Below are 18000 nucleotides of genomic sequence, written 5' to 3' on the forward strand. Positions count from 1 at the left end.
AGCATAGCATTAGTTATTATTTACAATCAGCTTTTCCTAAACTGCATTATTAAATTGTCCTTTATACAGATAAAGTGTAAAATGCCCTCAAAAATAACCTTTGTAGAGATCATACCATTAATTTACTTATGAGTATATAAGACTTTCTCTGGTTGCTTCATCAATTACTATATAATTTAGAATCCTACAGTTATAGCAATTACGAAAGAGAATTTTTATTGCAAAATTAGTTTCTCAAGCTGTGACATTGCCAGCTACGTGGGATCAAAGGATAAAGAAACAGTAATCCCCATGAAAAGTGTGGCTCGTAAAATGACATGATACGTAAGACATCTTCACGTAAAAATTCAAAATTTTAAATAAAGTTTCCTTAAACAATAGTTTAATATTCTTTAATAACAAGACTTTATTAAAACAAATCTTTGAATTGTCCAAGAAATTAATAAAACTTTACATTGTCCATGTATTCACTATTTTCATAACTTTCTGCATAAACCATACGTTTTGCTAAATCGTACACCGTCCTCAGAAAAAAAACACAATCCTAAACTTTGTAATTTTCTTCTTAAACTTTACAGTTTCACTGTTTTCATCTCAAGTAAAAGTTTATGGGCCACAGAAGTATGCATTTTCAATTCAAATTTTCTATCAATAAAGCTGTCAGTGCAGCAGAACACAGTAAACTAACATCGTTTTTTGTTTAATATGGAACACATTTCACATTCTGTTCGGAATAATTTTCATAGCCCAAAACTTCAATATTATCAGAATGAGCAAGTTTTGTTTTCCCTCTAATTAAAAAAGTTTTTCCCTATATCTCCAAGTCTCTGTCAAGGTCTGTCCCTAGTACATGAATGCTGAACCTGCCATTGAAAACATACCAGAGTTATGCAAAATTCAAAATTATAAATAATTTCCTACCTGGATCAGACAAGCACATTAAGGGCCCGATTATGAAGTCGTTAGGAATCAGTCCTGAAAGAATCAGTTCCGGACTAGGTTTCCAAACAAATCGGGTCCGCTGAGTCCGGACGACCGATTACTATGCTTCTCAACATTGTTCGGTCGACTCGCATTAACTTCAATGGGATCCTATGTTCTGAACGAGAAAAAAGGCTCCTGTTGAATAAGGGAGGGAGGGGTGGGGATGGTAGGGGAAAGCCTTGTACCCTGTGGCGGGCACCCCATATGGTGCCTGCCACATTGTGCATTGTTGGGAAGAGGGATTCCTTGGGTACCCCGACAGGCTCCGGCTGTCCGGATGCCTTTCAGAACTGATTCGGACTGCTCGAACGGCTTCCGGACATCGTAATCTGTTGTTGGAAAATCTGTACGATTTGGTAGGAAACAAGGGTTCCGAATCGGATTCTGCAATACTGAATCCCATATTGAGCCTTTTCTAACGACATCTTAATCGGCACCTAAGAAGTAAGATCTAAATCTTATCTCTACATTTTCCTTTGGGTCGGCATTACATTTCTATTCAGACAAGCCACAATCTGCTCATTATCAGCTCTTGAAAAGAGGCAGCATTTGTGGGATGTAGAAGATGCTACAGCAGTTCATTTCAATTGGATAACAATTACTTTTTGTGTTAGAGGTACAAGTTCAAGTTTAGTTTATTATGTTATGGAACTTCATTGGAGTGAAGATTAGTATAACAATAATAGCAAAGATACAAAATACATAGTGAAATCAGCAGTAAAAATGTTTTATTCTCCAACCTATTGTACAAGTCCTTTTAGGAGCATCATTTACTGACCTATAAAAGTGACAATGTGCATAGCTCCAAAAAAGGATATTTCTATACTATGATCTTATAAATGTAACCTTTCAGAAGTGACATCATGCATAATACAATAAAGAATATGGAAATATTGCATAACAATAGACCTCAAGGAAGCTCTTTATACACTCAACCAACTAACTCAAACAAATCTCTTATTCCCAGCCTCTCAAAAGGTGGCAATACTCATAATAGGGCATAAGAAAAGCAAATACTACATGTAATAACTTAATCAGAGCATTTATTTTCTAGCCTTATAGACCGAGAGTGTACATAATACATCATAAGATGTGCACGTATTGCATATTACAATCCTATGAGTCCAATCTTTTGAGGTACATCATACATAAAACAGAATCGAATATACATTTCTTACAGGTCTAACAAAAACCAGAACCAGAGATAGCACATTTTGAGCTCAGTCCATAGAGACATTCAGGTCATACATTAACATACCTTAAAAAAAAGAAAATACGTTTGTGTATAATACAACAAATTAAAAAATTATGTCCGACAACATCAAAAGGTCCAAGTATAAGAAATTTAGAACTCTGTTAATCACCAAGGTCCTAATAGATATTTAAGAAAGACCTAAAGAACGTATAAATCTTATTACAGATCATTTCATTCAAATGAGACATTATGAATTTGTGAGCCTCCAGGGCATTTAACAAATATGTGCCTTAAAAGGAGACAAGCGTTCTGCAACATGGGGCACACAATAAGAACATGATCGAGATCCTGAATTTGTAACTGGCACAACTCTCATCTTTTATCCTTTTTTGAGATTTTATCCCAGATGCCAGTAATGATAGCCAAGAGTAACAGATCCAATCTCAGTAGGAGGATCAATCTTCTGATCCCATGAGGCAGATTCCAAATTAAATAAAGCTAAGGGTTATTCCCCACATTACTCTCCTGAATCACTTGATCACCCAATTTTAACTGGCATAAGGTAATGTCTCTAGCCAGACTTATTTTAAACAGGGACCCTTTTATTAAAAACTTCAGAGCAGGTTTGGGCAAAGAAACATCTTTATTCAAATCACCTCAGATTTCTTTAGCCACTCAAAAGACCTAAAAAAATAACGTTGTTCTTTCTGAAAAGAGAAGATTTTAAGCTTCAAGGCTGCCCGCAACGTTCCCTCCTCTCCCCATAAAAGCGAGTTACCACACCTCTAGACAGCAGCATAGGTGAAAGAATAGGTAGATATTAAACCAAACTCGAACCGCAAAGAATGGGGAGAAGCAAATGTGTTCAAATTACATATCTGATGGATAACTCGACTCAAATGAGGCTCATATCCAGTACTTCACATGCATAGCACAGAGAAGGGAATTTTAATCTATAGACTGACAAGACACACCCAAAGTACTGTCTCCCACAGACTTTGTCAAATCTATTCAGGGCATTTTCCTAAGATAGGGCCCTACTCGAGCAAAGCTTCATATGATCAGCATCCCACCCATTCTTCGAAAAAAATCCTTACAAAGATAGAGGTGCGAATCCACTATTTCTAATTCACCATTGCCCAGATACCAGTTAAAATTCCACTTCAATCTTCACCCATTCTTATGAAAGATCAAGACTTTACTTTTAGGGATATTAATCTTCAAAACGTGGACTTCGCGATACTCAGACGATACGTTAAATCCATTATGGCTACATCATCAGTGTATAATAAAGAACCAATGGACATTGCATCAGATCTGGGAGGACCACCCTTTACCTGATTTAACATATCTGGAAGCTTATAAATATACAGGGAAAACAGTAGTGGTGTCAATAAGCAACCCGGCTTAAGACCATTTGAGGTTTGACCATACAGAAGAAGCCCTGCGTCCCTCCATCAGAATATGGCACCAGGTATCAGAGTGCAGCTCCATAATAAGCCCCAAAAGATGTTGCAAGACATCCAAAAGGAGAGGCTTTCTCCAATGCGTTTGACGATCAACTGTATCAAACGCTATGGAGAAATTGATACACGCTGTGTATAATTGCCTATCTTGAGAAATAGATTTTTTAAACCCACTGCTGTAAATAAAAGAGTAGACTCCGGGCAAAACGTTTGCCCAAGGTATCCAACAATGCTATCTGTCTGGAACTTGCCGGGAAGGATTTGGGACCCTTCTTATACAGCAGCACAATGATGCTGCCCTTCCAGATAGGGGGATTTAACCAGAACAACAACAATACTTAAATACTGGCCCAAGAAAGGATTCCCATACTGCAGTCTCCTTTTTAGGTCTCGTAGAGGCGTGGGCTTGAGCAGCGAAGCTGCTCTGGCCACGCCCTGCAAGAGATTTTGTTCTAAAAAGGGTCCTGTAAGCCCCGCCCTTCCTTTCCATTGGGTAGCTGTAGCGTTCCTGGTAAACACTGGCTTCCCATTGAAAAAGAGGGGTTTTGGGTGCCACCCTGTCCGCTTTTCAGACAGCCCCTACGGACAACATCGTCTGGTTTGTGAAGACATTTCTTATCAGCTTGTTTATTTAACAAGCTGATAAGAAAAGTGTTCATCGCGGTCGAGAAACTGACGAGATCGCGCACTTGCTGTGTGCATGCATGATGCGTGCCCTGAACCCACTCCCCCCCCTCCTCGTGCATTAAATCACCCTGCAGTACGTCCCCTCACTGCCCAGCAGGTTTTTTTTCAGTGAAACACAAAGGAATTTGAACTGTCAGAAAAACTGAACTGTGCGTCTCTGAAGATTTACAGTGCTCTAAAGGAAAACAAATTGAGGGAATCCTCTCACCGTCCTTGTGGGGTGAGAGAAGTGCTACAGACACTGTTAATCCGTGAAATTTCTCCATTGGCCCACCCCTATTAGATTCCAGGGAAGGGGTAGGCGATAAATGAGTTTAAATTGTTGACTTGCGCAGCAGAATAAATCACACTGCTGCCCCCTACCCACGCTGGGCCGTTTGTTTTTGTTTGACTAAGTCCATAGGTTAATGTCTCTGAGGCTGCCCGGTTTCTGATCGCTAAACTATGTTCGCCTGAACAGCGTCTCTCAACGTTTGTGTGAATGATTTCAAAAAGTTAGGTTCAGACAAAATGCGTTTCAGGTGGCAAAAGGAATGGCATTGGTGCAGATGTCTTGTGCCCTGAAAGAGTCGACCGATGTGCTCTTGTAAAGGGCACCCATAGCCGTTAAACTATTTAGCACAGAACCAATGTTTTTAATCTTTCGTGTTTCCTCTGACTCAGATGGTGTGACCCTGACTAATAGTTTAAGTAAACAAAGGCTAAAACGTCATGTTAAAAAAAGAATACATTTGATTTGTTCAAAGTACTGTCATGTCCAGGCAGCTGCAGACTCTTAAAACAACAACAAATGGCTGGTATTTATCTCTTGGAAAGGTGGAAACCACATTCTAGACTAGTAAGGACAGTAAACTAAGAGAGAAAAAAGCATCGTACAAATTGGACGCAGGCACCATTTTCTGCTCCATAGCATAAAGGATTTATATTATGGAAAACAGTTGGCGGTCTACCTCTTTATTTGAATGCTGCTTCTGCTGCTCTTTTTTCCCCATTGAAATCTGGGACTTGGAGTCCTGTTTATTCCATTACAAAGTAAGACTACAAATCCCAGCATTCAAAGAAGAAAACCTGGACTGGATACCCACATTACGCATCAGCCTTAGTAACTTGGCACCTGTGCCAATTAGTCCCTACCAAAAGCAGAAAATCCAGAATCTTGAAAGTTCTGACACTTCCACCGTTTTAATAACTGAATCCTCACACAACTCATTGTATGACAGGTGAGAAAGTATGACTCTTTTTTATTATTATTATTAAATGAAATTTGTAGAGCGCGCTGACACCATGGGTTTCCTGGCGCTATAGAACAGAGGTGATGCACAGGCTGGGCGTTAGCAGGGTGGAGGAAAGAGGAGGGTTTTGAGCTGCTTCCTAAAATGGAGGAGGGAGCTGCTTGATTTGATGGTCAGGGGAAGAGAGTTCCAAAGCTTCGGGGCCAAGAGGGCAAACCTTCGTCCACCGAATTTGTTAGTTCTGGTTTTGGGTACAACAAGCGAGTGAAGATGAGCAGAGCGTAGATTGCGATTTGGGCGGTAGGGATTGATGAGTGAGGTCAAGAAGGCGGGACTGGTGCAGTGGAGAGCTTTGAACGTGGGGCAGCCCAGCTTGAAGGCCACTCTCGGTTCTATAGGCAGCCAGTGCAATTTGTGCAGCAGGGGTTTGGCCGATTGCCATGTGGGAGATTTGAAAATGGTGGGTACCATAGCAAGAGGAGATAGTAACAAAAGAAAGTGAAAGAACTGTTATGCAGAATAACAGGGTGGCCATTTTTAAAAAGGTAAGGCTTGGCAGTCCACCCAAAAAAAAAAAAATAACAAATGGTGTACTAAAATAGAACTCTAAATTCAATAAAAATTTAATTATATTAAAAAAATTAACCATATATTAAAATATTGTAATATTTTTTTTTCCAGCGCAGTTTCCATTTCTTTCGGTAATTGTACAATTGTGCTTTCCTTTAAATAACTTTTTATACTATGACACATTCCTTTATGGAATAAAGATTTTACTTATTTTGCAAGCATAGCATTAGTTATTATTTACAATCAGCTTTTCCTAAACTGCATTATTAAATTGTCCTTTATACAGATAAAGTGTAAAATGCCCTCAAAAATAACCTTTGTAGAGATCATACCATTAATTTACTTATGAGTATATAAGACTTTCTCTGGTTGCTTCATCAATTACTATATAATTTAGAATCCTACAGTTATAGCAATTACGAAAGAGAATTTTTATTGCAAAATTAGTTTCTCAAGCTGTGACATTGCCAGCTACGTGGGATCAAAGGATAAAGAAACAGTAATCCCCATAAAAAGTGTGGCTCGTAAAATGACATGATACGTAAGACATCTTCACGTAAAAATTCAAAATTTTAAATAAAGTTTCCTTAAACAATAGTTTAATATTCTTTAATAACAAGACTTTATTAAAATAAATCTTTGAATTGTCCAAGAAATTAATAAAACTTTACATTGTCCATGTATTCACTATTTTCATAACTTTCTGCATAAACCATACGTTTTGCTAAATCGTACACCGTCCTCAGAAAAAAACACAATCCTAAACTTTGTAATTTTCTTCTTAAACTTTACAGTTTCACTGTTTTCATCTCAAGTAAAAGTTTATGGGCCACAGAAGTATGCATTTTCAATTCAAATTTTCTATCAATAAAGCTGTCAGTGCAGCAGAACACAGTAAACTAACATCGTTTTTTGTTTAATATGGAACACATTTCACATTCTGTTCTGAATAATTTTCATAGCCCAAAACTTCAATATTATCAGAATGAGCAAGTTTTGTTTTCCCTCTAATTAAAAAAGTTTTTCCCTATATCTCCAAGTCTCTGTCAAGGTCTGTCCCTAGTACATGAATGCTGAACCTGCCATTGAAAACATACCAGAGTTATGCAAAATTCAAAATTATAAATAATTTCCTACCTGGATCAGACAAGCACACTAAGGGCCCGATTATGAAGTCGTTAGGAATCAGTCCTGAAAGAATCAGTTCCGGACTAGGTTTCCAAACAAATCGGGTCCGCTGAGTCCGGACGACCGATTACTATGCTTCTCAACATTGTTCGGTCGACTCGCATTAACTTCAATGGGATCCTATGTTCTGAACGAGAAAAAAGGCTCCTGTTGAATAAGGGAGGGAGGGGTGGGGATGGTAGGGGAAAGCCTTGTACCCTGTGGCGGGCACCCCATATGGTGCCTGCCACATTGTGCATTGTTGGGAAGAGGGATTCCTTGGGTACCCCGACAGGCTCCGGCTGTCCGGATGCCTTTCAGAACTGATTCGGACTGCTCGAACGGCTTCCGGACATCGTAATCTGTTGTTGGAAAATCTGTACGATTTGGTAGGAAACAAGGGTTCCGAATCGGATTCTGCAATACTGAATCCCATATTGAGCCTTTTCTAACGACATCTTAATCGGCACCTAAGAAGTAAGATCTAAATCTTATCTCTACATTTTCCTTTGGGTCGGCATTACATTTCTATTCAGACAAGCCACAATCTGCTCATTATCAGCTCTTGAAAAGAGGCAGCATTTGTGGGATGTAGAAGATGCTACAGCAGTTCATTTCAATTGGATAACAATTACTTTTTGTGTTAGAGGTACAAGTTCAAGTTTAGTTTATTATGTTATGGAACTTCATTGGAGTGAAGATTAGTATAACAATAATAGCAAAGATACAAAATACATAGTGAAATCAGCAGTAAAAATGTTTTATTCTCCAACCTATTGTACAAGTCCTTTTAGGAGCATCATTTACTGACCTATAAAAGTGACAATGTGCATAGCTCCAAAAAAGGATATTTCTATACTATGATCTTATAAATGTAACCTTTCAGAAGTGACATCATGCATAATACAATAAAGAATATGGAAATATTGCATAACAATAGACCTCAAGGAAGCTCTTTATACACTCAACCAACTAACTCAAACAAATCTCTTATTCCCAGCCTCTCAAAAGGTGGCAATACTCATAATAGGGCATAAGAAAAGCAAATACTACATGTAATAACTTAATCAGAGCATTTATTTTCTAGCCTTATAGACCGAGAGTGTACATAATACATCATAAGATGTGCACGTATTGCATATTACAATCCTATGAGTCCAATCTTTTGAGGTACATCATACATAAAACAGAATCGAATATACATTTCTTACAGGTCTAACAAAAACCAGAACCAGAGATAGCACATTTTGAGCTCAGTCCATAGAGACATTCAGGTCATACATTAACATACCTTAAAAAAAAGAAAATACGTTTGTGTATAATACAACAAATTAAAAAATTATTTCCGACAACATCAAAAGGTCCAAGTATAAGAAATTTAGAACTCTGTTAATCACCAAGGTCCTAATAGATATTTAAGAAAGACCTAAAGAACGTATAAATCTTATTACAGATCATTTCATTCAAATGAGACATTATGAATTTGTGAGCCTCCAGGGCATTTAACAAATATGTGCCTTAAAAGGAGACAAGCGTTCTGCAACATGGGGCACACAATAAGAACATGATCGAGATCCTGAATTTGTAACTGGCACAACTCTCATCTTTTATCCTTTTTTGAGATTTTATCCCAGATGCCAGTAATGATAGCCAAGAGTGACAGATCCAATCTCAGTAGGAGGATCAATCTTCTGATCCCATGAGGCAGATTCCAAATTAAATAAAGCTAAGGGTTATTCCCCACATTACTCTCCTGAATCACTTGATCACCCAATTTTAACTGGCATAAGGTAATGTCTCTAGCCAGACTTATTTTAAACAGGGACCCTTTTATTAAAAACTTCAGAGCAGGTTTGGGCAAAGAAACATCTTTATTCAAATCACCTCAGATTTCTTTAGCCACTCAAAAGACCTAAAAAAATAACGTTGTTCTTTCTGAAAAGAGAAGATTTTAAGCTTCAAGGCTGCCCGCAACGTTCCCTCCTCTCCCCATAAAAGCGAGTTACCACACCTCTAGACAGCAGCATAGGTGAAAGAATAGGTAGATATTAAACCAAACTCGAACCGCAAAGAATGGGGAGAAGCAAATGTGTTCAAATTACATATCTGATGGAGAACTCGACTCAAATGAGGCTCATATCCAGTACTTCACATGCATAGCACAGAGAAGGGAATTTTAATCTATAGACTGACAAGACACACCCAAAGTAATGTCTCCCACAGACTTTGTCAAATCTATTCAGGGCATTTTCCTAAGATAGGGCCCTACTCGAGCAAAGCTTCATATGATCAGCATCCCACCCATTCTTCGAAAAAAATCCTTACAAAGATAGAGGTGCGAATCCACTATTTCTAATTCACCATTGCCCAGATACCAGTTAAAATTCCACTTCAATCTTCACCCATTCTTATGAAAGATCAAGACTTTACTTTTAGGGATATTAATCTTCAAAACGTGGACTTCGCGATACTCAGACGATACGTTAAATCCATTATGGCTACATCATCAGTGTATAATAAAGAACCAATGGACATTGCATCAGATCTGGGAGGACCACCCTTTACCTGATTTAACATATCTGGAAGCTTATAAATATACAGGGAAAACAGTAGTGGTGTCAATAAGCAACCCGGCTTAAGACCATTTGAGGTTTGACCATACAGAAGAAGCCCTGCGTCCCTCCATCAGAATATGGCACCAGGTATCAGAGTGCAGCTCCATAATAAGCCCCAAAAGATGTTGCAAGACATCCAAAAGGAGAGGCTTTCTCCAATGCGTTTGACGATCAACTGTATCAAACGCTATGGAGAAATTGATACACGCTGTGTATAATTGCCTATCTTGAGAAATAGATTTTTTAAACCCACTGCTGTAAATAAAAGAGTAGACTCCGGGCAAAACGTTTGCCCAAGGTATCCAACAATGCTATCTGTCTGGAACTTGCCGGGAAGGATTTGGGACCCTTCTTATACAGCAGCACAATGATGCTGCCCTTCCAGATAGGGGGATTTAACCAGAACAACAACAATACTTAAATACTGGCCCAAGAAAGGATTCCCATACTGCAGTCTCCTTTTTAGGTCTCGTAGAGGCGTGGGCTTGAGCAGCGAAGCTGCTCTGGCCACGCCCTGCAAGAGATTTTGTTCTAAAAAGGGTCCTGTAAGCCCCGCCCTTCCTTTCCATTGGGTAGCTGTAGCGTTCCTGGTAAACACTGGCTTCCCATTGAAAAAGAGGGGTTTTGGGTGCCACCCTGTCCGCTTTTCAGACAGCCCCTACGGACAACATCGTCTGGTTTGTGAAGACATTTCTTATCAGCTTGTTTATTTAACAAGCTGATAAGAAAAGTGTTCATCGCGGTCGAGAAACTGACGAGATCGCGCACTTGCTGTGTGCATGCATGATGCGTGCCCTGAACCCACTCCCCCCCCTCCTCGTGCATTAAATCACCCTGCAGTACGTCCCCTCACTGCCCAGCAGGTTTTTTTTCAGTGAAACACAAAGGAATTTGAACTGTCAGAAAAACTGAACTGTGCGTCTCTGAAGATTTACAGTGCTCTAAAGGAAAACAAATTGAGGGAATCCTCTCACCGTCCTTGTGGGGTGAGAGAAGTGCTACAGACACTGTTAATCCGTGAAATTTCTCCATTGGCCCACCCCTATTAGATTCCAGGGAAGGGGTAGGCGATAAATGAGTTTAAATTGTTGACTTGCGCAGCAGAATAAATCACACTGCTGCCCCCTACCCACGCTGGGCCGTTTGTTTTTGTTTGACTAAGTCCATAGGTTAATGTCTCTGAGGCTGCCCGGTTTCTGATCGCTAAACTATGTTCGCCTGAACAGCGTCTCTCAACGTTTGTGTGAATGATTTCAAAAAGTTAGGTTCAGACAAAATGCGTTTCAGGTGGCAAAAGGAATGGCATTGGTGCAGATGTCTTGTGCCCTGAAAGAGTCGACCGATGTGCTCTTGTAAAGGGCACCCATAGCCGTTAAACTATTTAGCACAGAACCAATGTTTTTAATCTTTCGTGTTTCCTCTGACTCAGATGGTGTGACCCTGACTAATAGTTTAAGTAAACAAAGGCTAAAACGTCATGTTAAAAAAAGAATACATTTGATTTGTTCAAAGTACTGTCATGTCCAGGCAGCTGCAGACTCTTAAAACAACAACAAATGGCTGGTATTTAACTCTTGGAAAGGTGGAAACCACATTCTAGACTAGTAAGGACAGTAAACTAAGAGAGAAAAAAGCATCGTACAAATTGGACGCAGGCACCATTTTCTGCTCCATAGCATAAAGGATTTATATTATGGAAAACAGTTGGCGGTCTACCTCTTTATTTGAATGCTGCTTCTGCTGCTCTTTTTTCCCCATTGAAATCTGGGACTTGGAGTCCTGTTTATTCCATTACAAAGTAAGACTACAAATCCCAGCATTCAAAGAAGAAAACCTGGACTGGATACCCACATTACGCATCAGCCTTAGTAACTTGGCACCTGTGCCAATTAGTCCCTACCAAAAGCAGAAAATCCAGAATCTTGAAAGTTCTGACACTTCCACCGTTTTAATAACTGAATCCTCACACAACTCATTGTATGACAGGTGAGAAAGTATGACTCTTTTTTATTATTATTATTAAATGAAATTTGTAGAGCGCGCTTACACCATGGGTTTCCTGGCGCTATAGAACAGAGGTGATGCACAGGCTGGGCGTTAGCAGGGTTAGCAGGGTGGAGGAAAGAGGAGGGTTTTGAGCTGCTTCCTAAAATGGAGGAGGGAGCTGCTTGATTTGATGGTCAGGGGAAGAGAGTTCCAAAGCTTCGGGGCCAAGAGGGCAAACCTTCGTCCACCGAATTTGTTAGTTCTGGTTTTGGGTACAACAAGCGAGTGAAGATGAGCAGAGCGTAGATTGCGATTTGGGCGGTAGGGATTGATGAGTGAGGTCAAGAAGGCGGGACTGGTGCAGTGGAGAGCTTTGAACGTGGGGCAGCCCAGCTTGAAGGCCACTCTCGGTTCTATAGGCAGCCAGTGCAATTTGTGCAGCAGGGGTTTGGCCGATTGCCATGTGGGAGATTTGAAAATGGTGGGTACCATAGCAAGAGGAGATAGTAACAAAAGAAAGTGAAAGAACTGTTATGCAGAATAACAGGGTGGCCATTTTTAAAAAGGTAAGGCTTGGCAGTCCACCCAAAAAAAAAAAAATAACAAATGGTGTACTAAAATAGAACTCTAAATTCAATAAAAATTTAATTATATTAAAAAAATTAACCATATATTAAAATATTGTAATATTTTTTTTTCCAGCGCAGTTTCCATTTCTTTCGGTAATTGTACAATTGTGCTTTCCTTTAAATAACTTTTTATACTATGACACATTCCTTTATGGAATAAAGATTTTACTTATTTTGCAAGCATAGCATTAGTTATTATTTACAATCAGCTTTTCCTAAACTGCATTATTAAATTGTCCTTTATACAGATAAAGTGTAAAATGCCCTCAAAAATAACCTTTGTAGAGATCATACCATTAATTTACTTATGAGTATATAAGACTTTCTCTGGTTGCTTCATCAATTACTATATAATTTAGAATCCTACAGTTATAGCAATTACGAAAGAGAATTTTTATTGCAAAATTAGTTTCTCAAGCTGTGACATTGCCAGCTACGTGGGATCAAAGGATAAAGAAACAGTAATCCCCATAAAAAGTGTGGCTCGTAAAATGACATGATACGTAAGACATCTTCACGTAAAAATTCAAAATTTTAAATAAAGTTTCCTTAAACAATAGTTTAATATTCTTTAATAACAAGACTTTATTAAAACAAATCTTTGAATTGTCCAAGAAATTAATAAAACTTTACATTGTCCATGTATTCACTATTTTCATAACTTTCTGCATAAACCATACGTTTTGCTAAATCGTACACCGTCCTCAGAAAAAAACACAATCCTAAACTTTGTAATTTTCTTCTTAAACTTTACAGTTTCACTGTTTTCATCTCAAGTAAAAGTTTATGGGCCACAGAAGTATGCATTTTCAATTCAAATTTTCTATCAATAAAGCTGTCAGTGCAGCAGAACACAGTAAACTAACATCGTTTTTTGTTTAATATGGAACACATTTCACATTCTGTTCTGAATAATTTTCATAGCCCAAAACTTCAATATTATCAGAATGAGCAAGTTTTGTTTTCCCTCTAATTAAAAAAGTTTTTCCCTATATCTCCAAGTCTCTGTCAAGGTCTGTCCCTAGTACATGAATGCTGAACCTGCCATTGAAAACATACCAGAGTTATGCAAAATTCAAAATTATAAATAATTTCCTACCTGGATCAGACAAGCACATTAAGGGCCCGATTATGAAGTCGTTAGGAATCAGTCCTGAAAGAATCAGTTCCGGACTAGGTTTCCAAACAAATCGGGTCCGCTGAGTCCGGACGACCGATTACTATGCTTCTCAACATTGTTCGGTCGACTCGCATTAACTTCAATGGGATCCTATGTTCTGAACGAGAAAAAAGGCTCCTGTTGAATAAGGGAGGGAGGGGTGGGGATGGTAGGGGAAAGCCTTGTACCCTGTGGCGGGCACCCCATATGGTGCCTGCCACATTGTGCATTGTTGGGAAGAGGGATTCCTTGGGTACCCCGACAGGCTCCGGCTGTCCGGATGCCTTTCAGAACTGATTCGGACTGCTCGAACGGCTTCCGGACATCGTAATCTGTTGTTGGAAAATCTGTACGATTTGGTAGGAAACAAGGGTTCCGAATCGGATTCTGCAATACTGAATCCCACATTGAGCCTTTTCTAACGACATCTTAATCGGCACCTAAGAAGTAAGATCTAAATCTTATCTCTACATTTTCCTTTGGGTCGGCATTACATTTCTATTCAGACAAGCCACAATCTGCTCATTATCAGCTCTTGAAAAGAGGCAGCATTTGTGGGATGTAGAAGATGCTACAGCAGTTCATTTCAATTGGATAACAATTACTTTTTGTGTTAGAGGTACAAGTTCAAGTTTAGTTTATTATGTTATGGAACTTCATTGGAGTGAAGATTAGTATAACAATAATAGCAAAGATACAAAATACATAGTGAAATCAGCAGTAAAAATGTTTTATTCTCCAACCTATTGTACAAGTCCTTTTAGGAGCATCATTTACTGACCTATAAAAGTGACAATGTGCATAGCTCCAAAAAAGGATATTTCTATACTATGATCTTATAAATGTAACCTTTCAGAAGTGACATCATGCATAATACAATAAAGAATATGGAAATATTGCATAACAATAGACCTCAAGGAAGCTCTTTATACACTCAACCAACTAACTCAAACAAATCTCTTATTCCCAGCCTCTCAAAAGGTGGCAATACTCATAATAGGGCATAAGAAAAGCAAATACTACATGTAATAACTTAATCAGAGCATTTATTTTCTAGCCTTATAGACCGAGAGTGTACATAATACATCATAAGATGTGCACGTATTGCATATTACAATCCTATGAGTCCAATCTTTTGAGGTACATCATACATAAAACAGAATCGAATATACATTTCTTACAGGTCTAACAAAAACCAGAACCAGAGATAGCACATTTTGAGCTCAGTCCATAGAGACATTCAGGTCATACATTAACATACCTTAAAAAAAAGAAAATACGTTTGTGTATAATACAACAAATTAAAAAATTATGTCCGACAACATCAAAAGGTCCAAGTATAAGAAATTTAGAACTCTGTTAATCACCAAGGTCCTAATAGATATTTAAGAAAGACCTAAAGAACGTATAAATCTTATTACAGATCATTTCATTCAAATGAGACATTATGAATTTGTGAGCCTCCAGGGCATTTAACAAATATGTGCCTTAAAAGGAGACAAGCGTTCTGCAACATGGGGCACACAATAAGAACATGATCGAGATCCTGAATTTGTAACTGGCACAACTCTCATCTTTTATCCTTTTTTGAGATTTTATCCCAGATGCCAGTAATGATAGCCAAGAGTAACAGATCCAATCTCAGTAGGAGGATCAATCTTCTGATCCCATGAGGCAGATTCCAAATTAAATAAAGCTAAGGGTTATTCCCCACATTACTCTCCTGAATCACTTGATCACCCAATTTTAACTGGCATAAGGTAATGTCTCTAGCCAGACTTATTTTAAACAGGGACCCTTTTATTAAAAACTTCAGAGCAGGTTTGGGCAAAGAAACATCTTTATTCAAATCACCTCAGATTTCTTTAGCCACTCAAAAGACCTAAAAAAATAACGTTGTTCTTTCTGAAAAGAGAAGATTTTAAGCTTCAAGGCTGCCCGCAACGTTCCCTCCTCTCCCCATAAAAGCGAGTTACCACACCTCTAGACAGCAGCATAGGTGAAAGAATAGGTAGATATTAAACCAAACTCGAACCGCAAAGAATGGGGAGAAGCAAATGTGTTCAAATTACATATCTGATGGAGAACTCGACTCAAATGAGGCTCATATCCAGTACTTCACATGCATAGCACAGAGAAGGGAATTTTAATCTATAGACTGACAAGACACACCCAAAGTAATGTCTCCCACAGACTTTGTCAAATCTATTCAGGGCATTTTCCTAAGATAGGGCCCTACTCGAGCAAAGCTTCATATGATCAGCATCCCACCCATTCTTCGAAAAAAATCCTTACAGAGATAGAGGTGCGAATCCACTATTTCTAATTCACCATTGCCCAGATACCAGTTAAAATTCCACTTCAATCTTCACCCATTCTTATGAAAGATCAAGACTTTACTTTTAGGGATATTAATCTTCAAAACGTGGACTTCGCGATACTCAGACGATACGTTAAATCCATTATGGCTACATCATCAGTGTATAATAAAGAACCAATGGACATTGCATCAGATCTGGGAGGACCACCCTTTACCTGATTTAACATATCTGGAAGCTTATAAATATACAGGGAAACAGTAGTGGTGTCAATAAGCAACCCGGCTTAAGACCATTTGAGGTTTGACCATACAGAAGAAGCCCTGCGTCCCTCCATCAGAATATGGCACCAGGTATCAGAGTGCAGCTCCATAATAAGCCCCAAAAGATGTTGCAAGACATCCAAAAGGAGAGGCTTTCTCCAATGCGTTTGACGATCAACTGTATCAAACGCTATGGAGAAATTGATACACGCTGTATATAATTGCCTATCTTGAGAAATAGATTTTTTAAACCCACTGCTGTAAATAAAAGAGTAGACTCCGGGCAAAACGTTTGCCCAAGGTATCCAACAATGCTATCTGTCTGGAACTTGCCGGGAAGGATTTGGGACCCTTCTTATACAGCAGCACAATGATGCTGCCCTTCCAGATAGGGGGATTTAACCAGAACAACAACAATACTTAAATACTGGCCCAAGAAAGGATTCCCATACTGCAGTCTCCTTTTTAGGTCTCGTAGAGGCGTGGGCTTGAGCAGCGAAGCTGCTCTGGCCACGCCCTGCAAGAGATTTTGTTCTAAAAAGGGTCCTGTAAGCCCCGCCCTTCCTTTCCATTGGGTAGCTGTAGCGTTCCTGGTAAACACTGGCTTCCCATTGAAAAAGAGGGGTTTTGGGTGCCACCCTGTCCGCTTTTCAGACAGCCCCTACGGACAACATCGTCTGGTTTGTGAAGACATTTCTTATCAGCTTGTTTATTTAACAAGCTGATAAGAAAAGTGTTCATCGCGGTCGAGAAACTGACGAGATCGCGCACTTGCTGTGTGCATGCATGATGCGTGCCCTGAACCCACTCCCCCCCCTCCTCGTGCATTAAATCACCCTGCAGTACGTCCCCTCACTGCCCAGCAGGTTTTTTTTCAGTGAAACACAAAGGAATTTGAACTGTCAGAAAAACTGAACTGTGCGTCTCTGAAGATTTACAGTGCTCTAAAGGAAAACAAATTGAGGGAATCCTCTCACCGTCCTTGTGGGGTGAGAGAAGTGCTACAGACACTGTTAATCCGTGAAATTTCTCCATTGGCCCACCCCTATTAGATTCCAGGGAAGGGGTAGGCGATAAATGAGTTTAAATTGTTGACTTGCGCAGCAGAATAAATCACACTGCTGCCCCCTACCCACGCTGGGCCGTTTGTTTTTGTTTGACTAAGTCCATAGGTTAATGTCTCTGAGGCTGCCCGGTTTCTGATCGCTAAACTATGTTCGCCTGAACAGCGTCTCTCAACGTTTGTGTGAATGATTTCAAAAAGTTAGGTTCAGACAAAATGCGTTTCAGGTGGCAAAAGGAATGGCATTGGTGCAGATGTCTTGTGCCCTGAAAGAGTCGACCGATGTGCTCTTGTAAAGGGCACCCATAGCCGTTAAACTATTTAGCACAGAACCAATGTTTTTAATCTTTCGTGTTTCCTCTGACTCAGATGGTGTGACCCTGACTAATAGTTTAAGTAAACAAAGGCTAAAACGTCATGTTAAAAAAAGAATACATTTGATTTGTTCAAAGTACTGTCATGTCCAGGCAGCTGCAGACTCTTAAAACAACAACAAATGGCTGGTATTTATCTCTTGGAAAGGTGGAAACCACATTCTAGACTAGTAAGGACAGTAAACTAAGAGAGAAAAAAGCATCGTACAAATTGGACGCAGGCACCATTTTCTGCTCCATAGCATAAAGGATTTATATTATGGAAAACAGTTGGCGGTCTACCTCTTTATTT

Source organism: Lissotriton vulgaris, chromosome 2_1 (genome assembly GCF_964263255.1).
Source record: "Lissotriton vulgaris chromosome 2_1, aLisVul1.2, whole genome shotgun sequence".
In the NCBI taxonomy this organism is placed as follows: domain Eukaryota; kingdom Metazoa; phylum Chordata; class Amphibia; order Caudata; family Salamandridae; genus Lissotriton; species Lissotriton vulgaris.